Source organism: Thunnus maccoyii, chromosome 22 (genome assembly GCF_910596095.1).
Source record: "Thunnus maccoyii chromosome 22, fThuMac1.1, whole genome shotgun sequence".
NCBI classification, from domain to species: domain Eukaryota; kingdom Metazoa; phylum Chordata; class Actinopteri; order Scombriformes; family Scombridae; genus Thunnus; species Thunnus maccoyii.
The window spans coordinates 20,766,310-20,780,192 of NC_056554.1; the positions used below are offsets into that span (position 1 = coordinate 20,766,310).

Below are 13,883 nucleotides of genomic sequence, written 5' to 3' on the forward strand. Positions count from 1 at the left end.
TAATTTTACTACTCGCTGTATATCAACAATATATCTGCTTGTACTGATGTAAGTTTAATACCATAAATAAGACTTGTCTTGTCTAGGCTTTGTATTTTCTATAAACATATTAGCACCGTTGCTGTGTAAATGTTTCCACTTCAAGACACTCTGAGGAACATTTTCCTTGTGATAAGATCATCTTGACACATTATTACATACATATTATTATAATGTCACTGATCGTTTTGTTACATATATATATATGTCTCATTTTGCCTGAGGAAGGTCCAAATGTTGCTGATAAAATTTAAAGGGATGGCTGTTATTCTAGTGTGCGGGGACTCCTTGTACTGCAATTCACATGTGATAAATTGCAAGAAATATTAGCTTTGAAAGATGAAGATGAAGGAAACCGAAGAACTGGAGAGAAATAAGAGGAGGATTGGCAGCGAAAGAGAGATGAAAGTTCAAGGATTTCCTCTCACTTTCATGCTCCTCTCATGCTGCCTTACGTTTGTCCCTCCCTCTCCTCTACGCACACACACACACACACACACACTTTGAGTATTACAAGATGTGTGTTACAGTGCGATAACAACGTGCAAGCTGCAGCGCGTGTATGTATGTATGTGTGTGTGTGTGTGTGTGTGTGTTATCTCATTATTACCCCTTTGACAGTGGTGTGTCTCAGATTCATGTGGTCTGGCAAGTGTGAGAAGAAACAGATCTCTCTTTCAAATACACACACACACACGCACGCATGCGCACGCACGCACACACACACACACACACGAGCATCCAGACTCCAATAAAACAATCTTCGCGTTTCCTCTGCTGTCTTTTGTCTTTTTAAGAAGAGCCAAACACATCAAGAGCTTGGATAAAGCAGCCTCATATAGATTTGATTTATGGCTCTGTGTGTGAAAACCTTTTCAAAACTGCTACTAAAACTGAGACTTTAGCAGCAGTTGTCCAAAAATGTGACGATAAAATGACAGATTCGGTTATGATCTCCACCCAAGGAGGTGGTATTTGTTTCAAATATTTGTGAGGATAATTCGAAAACTGGTCAATAAATTTAAATAAAAAACAAATGAAGTTTTGGCAAACTGCCTCTTCTTTCATCCTGGAGACAGTTGGCGGAAACGTCGATCCCCATTGTTGAAATTAATGCATCGGGGTGGTTTTTCCATTGTGCTTTGCGAGACAGCGTGTCGCTACAATACGTGTGTTGTGTTCCTTCAAGTTTTTTTACCAATAAATTTAATGAAGTTTGGTGTAAAGTTTAAGACAAAGCTCTAAAGTAAGGAACAAATTAATGGTTTTTGGTGTGAATCCTAGAATTTGTTTTTTAAAGGATCTCCTAACATTTTCACAATTTAACCAGCAATACCGCAGTTACTTGAAGAATTTACTCAGTAATTGGTGCTTTTGAATCTAAAACTTTGGTAACACATTTGAATAAGTCCCCCTTTTATAGAGGATTTAGGTGCCATTAATAAGAATAATGTTTGAGTTGCCAGGTTGGGAATTGGATATGTGATCTCTTACCTTCCAGAAAACAATGGATGGAGGATCTGGACTAATATCTACTCACCAACAACTCATTTATTAATGATTATCAACATTTTAAACAGTATTATAACCAACATCATCAAGGACAGTTAACACTCTCAACACAGCCTCTTCAGGCAGATGCTACAGAGACGTGAAATCCAGAACCACAAGACTGGCAAACAGCTTCTATCCTCCAGACCATCAGGCTCATGAAAGACTCCCTTGTACACTGCTCTCCTCCGATCACTCTGACTGAACGTTGAACACAGTTATCTGTATTTTCAACACACTGTTATTTGCAATATTTGCAATAATGTAGTATACTTTATGACCTGTTGCTCAGGATTGCGTCTTTTTTTTGCACAATACTAAGCTGTGCAATACTTTAACTTATATGTAACTTATATACTTTGTGATTTTAACCTTTAGAATTTAAAATTTAAATTTATTTTAACTCCTTTTTTCATGAATTCAAACTTCTTGAGTCTTGAATCTACCAAATATAAAGGATCAAATCTAGTCAAAGGGGTTTTTCACAACCTGGCAACCCAAAACTTGTTCTTATAAATGGCTTATAATAGATAAGCATTAGTACATTATTGATTAACCACCAATAAAACCATTAGTAACAAATTATAAACTCTTAATAAAAGGTGCCTTATGAGAAAATTGTATCAAAACCTCTTTTCTAATTCTGCAGGTTAAATAATCTTTAAATGTCTTAAATTTATCTCTTAACTCTACAAGTAGCAGTTGTTAAACATCATTTAATTATGTTACATTTCACTTCATGACTTCTTCATTTCAGCCTGTTTCAAGTCATCTGTTTTTGCCAATCTAAACTTGTCTAAACATGTCTCAACATGTCAGTCCTCTATGTTTTTTTCTCACATAGATCGTAAAAAGTGTGAAATGTAACTCTGTTAAACATATGTAACATTTATACTTCCTCATGGATTAGTTTTTTAAAGTTTTTTTGTTCATTTGATCTTGTTTTCTGGTCTAACGCCGCTGCTTTCTGATCTCTCTCTGACTCGCAGAGGTGAGAGGTCATCCAAGGTCATCCTGGGGTTATGAGAGGTCAGTGGAGGACCACACACACATACATACATACACACACACACACACACACACACACAAACACACACACACACCAGCAAAAGTATCTCCTCTATTATCAGTGTTTCTCTCACACACTCACCACCACACACTATCTGTTCATCTTTATGCCTTTTTTAATCAGATCACTTTGTGTATGTGTGTGTTTGTGTCTGTGTGTGTGTGTGTGTATGTGTGATGCTCAGGTTTGATAGTGTGTTCTAGCAGACAAGGAACAGCTAACTATAGAAACAGGAAGTCATTGTATAACAAACCAGAATAACTTCCTCCAAAACACAAACCACTGTGAGCTGAACGGCAGGTGAAAGAGGAGAAAGAGGACACGAGTCTTGTTTTCTTCCTTCATACGAGTAGCAACGGCAGTAATAACAAACCGCAGTTACAGTCTGTATCCTCACTGACTAATTATTTACATGTTCTCATGTCTTTTTGTGTTTTCTTAAGTTTATAATTTTACTTTTGTGGCTCTGTGAGACTTTAAGTAAGTGTGAAACTAAATTAATTCAAAAAGTGGAGCTTTAATAGCGATATACTGTATATTTTGCACGCTTAAGTGGTCATAACTGACATATTATTCTTACCAATGACATCACGAAAATTATAGAAAATGATGCAATGATGTAAAATAACAATCCCACTTATCTGTATTTGCATCTACTGTTTATTAGTCTATTATGATTATTGCTGCTCTTTGATTCTCATTTTTGTTTTTTCTGGGAAACATTAAAAATATCAGCAAGTAAAAACAAGACGAAAAATAACACATTTGTTCAATTAGCGTAAACAGGTGCAATATCAAGACTTGTGTATATATAAGCCTGATTTTAGAGGGAAATCTTTACAGCATAAAAGAGGAATGCTGTGTTTCAATAGCAGTTTAACAACCAATACCTCAGTACATACTAATTGTATAAAATATAAGCTAATCGCTATAATTAAATCTTTATAGGCTGTTTTTGCAGTGAGTATACAAGAAATCGACATACTTTACAGGAAATCGTATAAAAACGCCACTTTGGAATGTCTCTTCCACTTGAACTTGACAATTATTGTTGTTTTTCCAAATATTTAATACTTTTTTTTTTTTTTTTTAATGTTTTCCGAGATCTACCTGGAGCTGTCTCACCAATGTTGTGCAATATACTTTAAATTTTTTCCAGCTGTGAGCAGCTCCTTCGTTTTGCAAGCACACACACAGTATTAGTATGCGTGCTGACTATTTCTTAATATATCTAATCTTGTCACTTTTGCAATGCCTTACGTATCCTCCCGACCTGTTAAGAATTAGTTTGTTTGCGTGAAAATGCGTCAGATAAAACTCAGATGGTGAATGTTGTTTTGATGCCGTTGAGGGAAGAACATTTGCAGTGAGCTGAGGAGAGAAAAAGAGCGAGTGGAAGTTGTTGTTGTCTCTGCCAGTGTCATTCAGTCCGCACGTACATGGCGGTGAAGCTTTCAACGCCAACATCAGCTTCCTGGTTTGGGGTCTGGTTTGCATACCGTCTGGCTCCTGTGTGTGTGATAGAGAGTTAAATAATCAGTCCATCAGATATCAGTGTTTTAACTTTCCTTCCTCCCGAAGGGAGATGCAGGGATGATAAAAAGATATAAAACAAAACTGGCACAATACATGGTTTATCTTTGTGCGTGTGTGTTTTTCTGAAGTGTTTTTTTTTTTCGTGTGTGTGTGTGTGTGTGTGTAAATGAAAAGCCGGTTAAGCTTTGACCTTTAAAAAAAAGGCCCGAAAGCCACAAAATTACCATAAACACAAGTTATATGTTGAAATGAACTACTTACATTTTGTTTTGTTGTTTTAATTCCTTAACAAACTGTTTCCTGAATGAACGAACCCTGCGTGTGTGTGTATCCGCTGAAACTTTGTGTGCATGACGACGACGCTGCCGTACCAAACACACACACACACACACGCACACACACAGAGGTCTAATGAAGACGAATGAGACAGCACACACACTTCTCCTCGCCTCCTGGTTATTGATGAGCCTGAGGGGTCAAAGGTTATAGAAACACCCACTGTGTGTGTGTGTGTGTGTGTGTGTGTGTGTGTGTGGGTGTGTGTGTGTGTGTTCGTAACTTTCACTCTCTCTCTCTCTTAAGTCATTACATTTTCAGATAAAAACACACATGTATTTTGATCTTTTTATTTCAAATTTTTCTACTTTTACTTCACTCTTCCTCAAATCTAAGTTACTGTTTTCACTTTTGTGTTTTTGCTTTTTCTTTCCTTTTTTTGCCTTTGTCTCACTATTCCTGATATTCAACTAAGATACTGCTAGAATAAACAAAATAAAGTGTAAAATTTGAGTAGAAATCTCTGTATTCTTCACTCTTTCGTTGTTTTCCCTCCCATTTCTTCATGTTTTCATGCTCTGATTCATCTATTTTTTTCTCTTTTTCAGTCTAAATTTGTCTTTTTCTCCTTCCAGCTTATATTGCGTTCATGTTTAAATGTTCAACTCTAAGTTATGTAACTAGATACCTGACATGCACACATTTATTTGTGCTGGTAGATTTACTTTACTTGAATTCATACAACAGCAGCTTCTTACTTCTAGCTGACAACTGTGGATTTTGTCGTCTAAAATTTTAAACGACTGTCACCAGCAAATTTGATCAGCTCAAGCTAGTTAGCATTGTTCATGTAATGCAGCTGGTTAACCCTGCAGTATTATGAATAAAAATGTAATAAACATGTTATTTGTTCTAACAGAACCCTTATCTTTTGGACAAGCAACACAGAAGTTAAGTTTATGCTTTAAATTCTCAGACGGCATGTTTCATTTTTACAACAGAAAAGAATTTGAGGAGGAGGACTAGCAGATGAATTTGGCAAATGTAACGCTATCTAATGCAAGTTTGGCTGGAGTTTCTGGCATGTAAACTTCCTCAAACCAAGTAAAGGAAAGGACAGAGCCGCTAACATTAGCCTGAACTCTGTGTCTTTAGAAATAATACAAGGTAACTACTTTAGGTAGTAATAGTTAGCAGGGCATGCTAATGTTTACAGCTTATGTTAGAGCAGACAAACTGTTTAATCCATTCCTTACACTTTAGTTTTTGGTTTTGTTAAGGCTAATAAGAAAACACCATCCTCTAAACTCTTAAAATATGGAGTATTGCTCTTATTAAAGCCCCGTGCACACTCCTTCAACATGTAAATCCAAATCTTGACAGGCCTACAGTGTAATCATGTTTGCTATGTCCAGGCTATTATTGCACAATGGCACAGATTTTGACTTTTGCTTTGCTTTCTAACTTTGTCTCAGCTGGCCACCATATAACCTTTTTAATTTATGTCTGGAAGTAATTAGTACACATGAGCATTAAATGTGTGTGTGTTTAAATTAAAAGACGCTTTACATAGATATACAAATTAGGGGAAAAAAGAAGTTAAACACAACAACAGAGCAGCAGGAGAGACACAACAGGAAAGACATGGTGTTAAAAGTAGAAAACAAATGTAAAAGACAATAAAAGACAAAAAATAAAAGTATCAGACTAAGAGCTGAATTTTAGTTAAAACTGGCTTTAAAAGTGAGTTTTTAGAGCTTTTCAGCTTTTTTAGCCTGGAATATCAAGTGAGAATTGATTTTTACGACTTGGAAGCTGAGTTTTCCTAACAGCACTTGAAGACACCAGCAAATATTTGTTAAAGTAACTTGATTTAAAACTGGAAATGTCCTCTGAGCTATAGGACAACCACATTATTAATCTCTCTCTCTCTCTGTGGATGCCTGTGGTTTGCTCCTCTGAATCTGCTCATCCCTACTTTTCCATCTCCTATCTCTTCATCGCTTTCAATTTTCATCCACAGTGAGTTTTACTAATATTCCCCAAAAATAGCTGCGGCCTGACCAGCAAATTCTCTCTCTTACTGACAGACTACTGTGTGTGTGTGTGTGTGTGTGTGTGTGTATGTGTGTGTATGTGTGTGTGTGAAGCCCTGCCAGTTTTTCATTACTTTTTTGTTCCTGACCACATATGAAGAAAGTTGAATTATAATGGAGCCCATTATTAAAGCTTAGCAGAGACCTGATAGCTCTGGGATTGTTATGATGTGTGTGCGTGTGTGTGCGTGCGTGTGTGTGTGTGTGTGTGTATGTGTGCATGTGTGTGTGTGCTTTTGCTGAATTTTTCCCCCTGGTATTCACGGCGAATACAAAAACATTTTAGTGTCGGGCGGCATTACTGTAATTGGCCTTTTAGATCTGATTCGATACAGACCTCTCTGGGGAAATTTCGGAAATGTGTGTGTGTGTGTGTGTGTGTGTGTGTGTGTGTGTGGTGTACGTGCGTGAGCAAAAGTGAGGTATAGAGAGAGAGAAAGAGAGAGAGAGAGAGAGAGAGAGAGAGTTATCCAGCTGGGAAACTGACTAACTGATTATCATTATGATTTCTGGGAAATGAGGAACACTGGTGAACGCAGAATAACTTGTGTTTATTGCTAATTTGTTCCTGCTCTTATCATTATTATAGTTACTTTGTACTGTATTAAGAACATTGTGTTTCTTTGTATCATCAGCTGTTTAGAAACACTTGACATGTCAGTGAAATATTAGATAATTTAAAACATTTCAGTTCGTTCCAGCTCAGAGTGCTGGCATTGCTTTAGGGAGACCAGAAAAATCTGTTTAACCCTTTAACGCCCTACATTTCAAATAGTTGGCCTATTTTTTGATTGTCAGACCCTTAAAATGAGTTTGGACATCAAGATTTAAAGGATATATGACACTGATGATCTGGCAGGATGCTCTGAATGTTCATATTTATGTAATTTTACATTTTTTGAGCAGGATGTAAGTGCTAAAAGTGGGTAGAAAAAAGGTTAAAGGTATATGTTAATTATTTCAGAGGTTGCAGTATTTATTTATTTATCTGGACGGTTTTAGTTGTAGTTCTTCCTTCCTCAGGTGACTTCTGTTTCACGGCTTCACTCGAGCACAAGCTTATTCTTTATACTGTGTATAGCTCTTAAAGCACACGCGAGACACCTGCAGTAGCCTCTAAAAAAAAACACATTATAATCGGATCAAGTGGCCGAGCAAGATATGTCGTATTAACGGATGTCATCCTCCACAAAGCGACAGGAATAAGTTTCCAAAGAAAAATTCTTTTCTTCCTTCTGTTTTGCGTCCTCGTCGTGTGGAACATGACGTGTGCTTCACAGAGCGGTACACGTACTTTTAATCAAGTGTTTGCATGTGTATGATAGCTGTGAGGACGCTCTGAAGGAATGCAGGACATGTCATTTCTTCCATGTGTTGGTTACGCATATCCTCAGAAGTCGACGCTTCTCAAGGCTCTGGGGAGAGTTTTGCAAATATTAAAACGTAATGGTCTAAAAATTCACAACAAAAATTGAACTCAGTTTTCAGTTCAAGTTAGCTTTTTTGCAGCCGCAGGGGAATTTCTTTGTCGCACTACTGAGGTTTCGCCGCTTGGACAAATTGGTAGCAAAGCTGCTCTCTTAATACATTCATGATCGTGGCTCTTATAAAACTTTTATAAATGTTATTGCCTGGCAGCTTTCTTTTAGTCAAGATTCAGGGCTGTAATTACCTGTTGTGACAGTATGACAGCTTCTTCTTTCTACTTTAGACAGATTGTTGCCTCAGAAGTCTTGCACGTGCTCTAATAAAAGAGAGAAAAATGGCAGCAATTACAAAAAAAAACCTCCCAAAAAAATGAAATATTGAGGTCTTAACTAGTAACTCTTTACTTTACAAGACAACTGGGTTTGAACTTTTCCCACCACTGATGATGAAACACAGCAAGAGCGTCAGAAGAAAAAAAGATTAAAGGATGGGTGACGAAGACAGAAAACGAGTTACAGAATGCAGGAAAACACACACACACACAAACACACACACATACGCAGAGCTGAGTCATTGAGCCCAGATGTCTTTATTTGCCTCTTTACGTACGAATAACCAAATGACTGCTTGAGTCAGGTACAAACACTCGTAAACATGATTTAACACAAACACAGAGTCATACCGGCGGACACAAATGTACTCACACACACACACACACACACACACACATACACATACACACACACGTCCGTTATTATGAACTCACCTGACGCTACACACACTCTTCGACAAACACATGTTGACCTAATGAACTGTGCTTTCTAGCTAACGGCGTTGTGTCATCATGGGAAACTGGTGCTACATGTGTTATTTATAAGCCCCTGATTAACAGCAGTGTGTGTCTCACACAGCTAAAGAGACGGCAATGTTATATGCTTGTGTGCCTCATGTTTGTGGGAAACGGACACACACACGCTTTGCGCCCCCCCGTGTAGTGCTGACTAATAGTCTCGAGATGTGTGCACAGCCTCGTTGGCACCGAACAGTGTGACTGTCAGCAGGAGATCTGAGCCCGAGGACACACAAGAGACGTTTTACAGACGAGAGTGGAGCAGCGGGGTTACGAGCTGTTTGGTGCTGCCCAGTAAAATGCCAGTCTGCGGTCAGACGCCATGTCAGACACTAATCCACACCATCCATCAAGGATAGAAAGTGCCCAATAAATGCAGAAAGAGAGACAGAAAACTGGTTTCATGGCAAACACACACATAAAGAACACAAAATGTGGTTATCTGGTTGATGTGCAGTAGCTGTTTGGCCGTTTTTTTTTGCCATTTAGGTATGCAAAATCATGACCAAAATTTTCCACTGAACTTAACCAAAATTCTCTATTCAAGGCTAAATAAACACTAGATTGGGTTCTGTTGGAATATCTCCACGTATTATATAACGTCCGATCTGTGACAATTCATTTGATTGATCGCACAATCAGAATGTGCTGGCGAAAGTGAAAGAAGAATAATAATAAAAAAAAAAAAGTTAACATGCTAACATTTGCTAACAAGCAGCGAATACAAAGTACAGCTGAGGCTGATGTGAAGGGATGCTGGAAGGTTGGGAGTCGTGGGCAAATTTCAAACTGATGTTGGCGCTAGATTAAAAGTTAAGGGATCAGCAAAGTTATTGCAGTTCATCCTGAGACATGGATGTCTGTACCAAATTTCACGGCAATCCATTCGATAATAGTTGAGATATTTCTCTCTGGATCAAAGCGGTCGACTGAACGAGTGGCGGTGCCATCTCTAGAGCCGTGCCACCAGCGTGGCTAAAATCATCAACTTGATACTGTAGCACCAATTTAAGAGAGGCTAAACATTAAAAGAAGAAAAAAAAAAGACAAATAGGAGGAAGAAAGGAAGACAGATGAGCAAAAGAGACAGAAGAAGAAATAAACCAGGGATGAAAGGAATGAGAACGAAAGAAACAGAGAGAAAGAAAGAAACCAAAAGGGATGAGTTAAGGAGAAAATAACATGTTGGGGAAAAAGGATTAAGTGCTAATTTGAAGGAATAAGAGACAAAACCATCAGTCTTCTGTTTCTCAACATGTCTCTGCCACTTATTTTTTGTCTTATTCATTTTCGTTCCTTGTTATTTGTCTGTTCCGTACAAGAGAAACCTACAGTACACGTTGAGTTTCTTCCCTTTCTCGCGTTTGGCGTCAATGTCGTCACATTTTCCCCTCCACGCCTCGTTTGTTCTCGTCGTATATCATGTTATTTTGTCAGTAAAATATGCTCCTCTGTCTTTCCAGCATCACTTTTCTTTTTTCTCTCTCCTCGTGCATCTTCTTCATCAGAGGATTATTTGTCACAACAAAGGAGCTACGTTCATCCCGGTTTTGTTGCGTCATTGCACGTCCCCGTGACAGCTTATGAGAGTGGATTAAGGCCTGTCTGTGCCTCTCACACAAAGAGATATTCTCTTAATTTAAACCATTCTTCATTCCCACCAGTAGCGTAATGGTTCCCTGTGGAGTCTCTGACAGCCAAATGTCAAAGACTCTCTTGAAAGGAGGAGCAAGTTTTTGGTTAAATGACTGAGAAATCGCAACAAATGGAGCCAGTGGCTCTTCATAAATAATAATTACTTCATTTCATGTCTGTTTTCTTTCTGCATCAAGTTAGAGTTTTTATCAAAACATCCCTGTCTCCTCATCTTAAATCACAAAGTGGTGAAGCGAAAGATTCCCACGAGCTGAGACACAGATTTGCTGTGTAACACAAATTAAAGTCAGTTGTCGGGTCATGTCCTACAAACACGAAATTTTCATTTTGTCATCTGGAAACTGTGTAAGCAAATATGGGTGCGTTCACCTATGAGAGGACACTGTTTGTAAATAATCTGATGGTGACAGGTGGAGCTGAACATAAACCAGGGCTTACAGTTTTGCTGTGAATAGTAAATTTAGTCACCAAACCTGCTTCTTTACCAGTTTCCTGAGCTACAGCAGTAAATGTTTGGTCTGAATGTAGCACACTTTACAATGTAAATTGCCATTTTTCACTTTGGTTTAGTCATTTTGCCAGTGTGAACACACCGCAGACTCACAACATAACTTCCATCAGGCTATATTATGAAGTTTTGGCTTTTTAGAAAGCTTTTTTTCTTAACAGACTCATGAAAATTATCACGCAATCACAGCTCGAAAGTGAACAGAAAACTGTAAGACTGTAAAAACAACTCACACCAAAAACCTTGAAATGATTAAAAACTGAAAAAAAGGAAACTCTGAAACACAAATGGTATAAAAACAACAGCAAAAAAAACTTTAAAACATAAAAAATCCACTTCAGGAACTACAGACATTTAATCTACAGACCTCCGTCCCTCCAGTGGACGTCATCAATTATACTCTAGTGAAGTCAGTTTCATCTTGCAAATTTTCTTGTGAACAAAAAACAAAAAATGAGCGCCCATGCAATATTATTCATACTGTCATCTGACTGTTGTTAAGTGTAATATAATTTCAGTCACCTTCCACAGATTTGTGCATAAAACTACACGTTTAAAATTTAAATGCTGAGTTTCTACATGGCAAAGACACACAAGTAAGCTTCACCTGCACTAAGTGTAAATGACAGAACAGTGCAGGTGACATTAAAATCCAACTGAAATCACATTTAATCATCCTTCTTTGCAGTCAGAAATAATTTCAACTAGTTTTTTGAATGGATTGTTAATAGTAATATTAGAATGAAGAAAAAAGGTCTTTGGGGAAATCACATCAGAAACGCTCCTTTTTGTCTCATCCGGCTGCGGGCGTGTCAGTGTCTGTGTTTGATTGACGTTAGCTGGCAGGCTGCTGGTGTTACACCATACTGAACAGTGACAAAGTAAACAAACTGCTGTAGCTACAAGTCATGAACAGACAATGTGTCGCTAACAGGGATTTTGAAGAGCAACAACCAAACCAGCACCGAAATGACCTTTTCAGGTATGTTTACATGCTGTTTAATGTGCTGCAGCTGAGCAGCCTATTAGCTATTTAGCCATCTAACCAACGTTAGTTGTGCACTTTTCTCCAATGAATGTTTGTTTGGTGGCTCGTTCAATGAGCTAAAGTGCAGGACTTGTGTTCATGTTTATATTGTTCAGAGTCTTGAGTAGCAGGATGCAATCAGGCTCAGTGTGACCATCTGCTCTGCCGATGACAGAACGCCACTTTATCGCTTCATTCAAGATTTAATTTGAATGTATGTAAATAAGGCCTACTACTTAAACAGAGTATTATATCAACTTCATTTAAACTAAGGGGCACATTCATGAAATTACAGAATATAAAATATAAATTTCTCCCCTTTGGCGTCTGATTTTCTTCTCAAAGGAGAACACTGGACGAGTGATTTACAGAGCAGATATGTAAGCAGTAGTAGACTCAGTTGGACACTTTAAAAAGTGTTGGGTTTTTATTGCGAATGGACAGCTGACTGACAGAACAGCAGCCTTTCCAGTGTGCTATGAGAGCAGCCAGAGAGTCTGGGCAGGGAAGTCAAAAAAAAAAAAAAAAAGAGAGAAAAAACAAGAAGATGATGTATAAAACCTGAGTACTACAGCCTTGCTCAAGGGCATATCTGATGTTTCTCATTCACTTCCTTCCGTCAAATTCCGCGGGTTCAAACCCACAACCTTGCGGTCGACAGAAACAGCTTTTTGTTAAAAAAAAAAAAAAAAAAATCCGGGCGGAGACATCTCCTCTGTCTTCCCCCTGCAGACATGCAGCCACGGCTGGAAACACACAATTCTGATCAAGTGAAGCCTTAATTAAGTTGTCGCACACCAACCTTGAGGAGCAGCATAAAAAAACCACATCCTACTTTTACTCAGAAGTCTTCCCACAAGCCTCGATCCAGAAAATTTGTCAAGGAGGGGGGACGGCCACTTTGTACTTAATTAGTCCAAGGAATCTGTATGAAATCCTGGACCGTTTAACCACACTTAGTCACTGACCCCATATCCTTTGGGCATCAAATCCAGCACAGATAGTTCTCTTCTTCCTACTAAAATCACATCTAGAATTTGTAATCTGTTCAGTTTCAGCCTTTATCATGTTTTTTAAAGAAGTTGTTGTGCCCAAAAGTTAAAAAGCCACAGGTTTTCAATCCATAGACATTGGAAAAAAGTGGACTGCACACTGTTATTATTATTTTGTAGGATAAAAACCAGAGTGTTGACCTCCTCTGAACTCTGGAGTCTGGATCTGCCACTGTTGGCACAAAACCAGCTACGGCCTTGATTAATCTGACATTCACAAAGTGTTTATTAACACTGAGAAAAGCACATGGGGATATAGTTCATTAGCAGCATAGTTAATTCACGTTTTGGTGATCCAAAACAAAGACTGCCATGTGCAAAACTTTCCTGGTAAAATGAATCATTAGCCACATCTGTAACAACTGAGTGGCTTCAAGGTTTCAGTTCATTCAGCTAATGTTTCTGTTTCTGTTCGTTTTCTCGTCACGGTGGCTTTCCTGTTGTTCTGTTGTTGTTCTCCTCCTCAGCTCTGCCAGGTCATTGTAGTGTTTGTATGGATATTCATTACCATATGGGTCTGCAGCTGCCCAGCTGTGCTGCAGACAGCTTTTATTTTTGTTAATAAAGGTTACAAATGATGACAAAATGTGCAAAGCTAATTGATGCAGCCTGTGATTACAGGGCAAAAATGTTCACTGACCCATTTCAAATTAATATAATAAAAGCCTCTCTGATGATCGTCTTTTTCCATAGCCAGACGTCGTTCTGTGAAACAAATCCAAATCGACGTCAATTCCAATTATTTATCTGCCTATTTAACCTTTTAAATCCTGACTTTGTCTTAGGTTCTTACTA

General features: G+C 38.1%; 1 long non-coding RNA gene across 1 annotated transcript; it reads right to left on the bottom strand.

The window, feature by feature from the left end:
* Positions 1–2,610: 2,610 nt before the first annotated feature.
* Positions 2,611–9,769, bottom strand: LOC121889006. The gene is made up of 3 exons (XR_006093411.1): positions 8,762–9,769; positions 8,240–8,311; positions 2,611–4,168 (listed from the first exon to the last, which is right to left on the bottom strand). It is a non-coding gene; the product is annotated as an uncharacterized LOC121889006 (long non-coding RNA).
* Between the last annotated feature and the right edge of the window lie 4,114 nt (positions 9,770–13,883).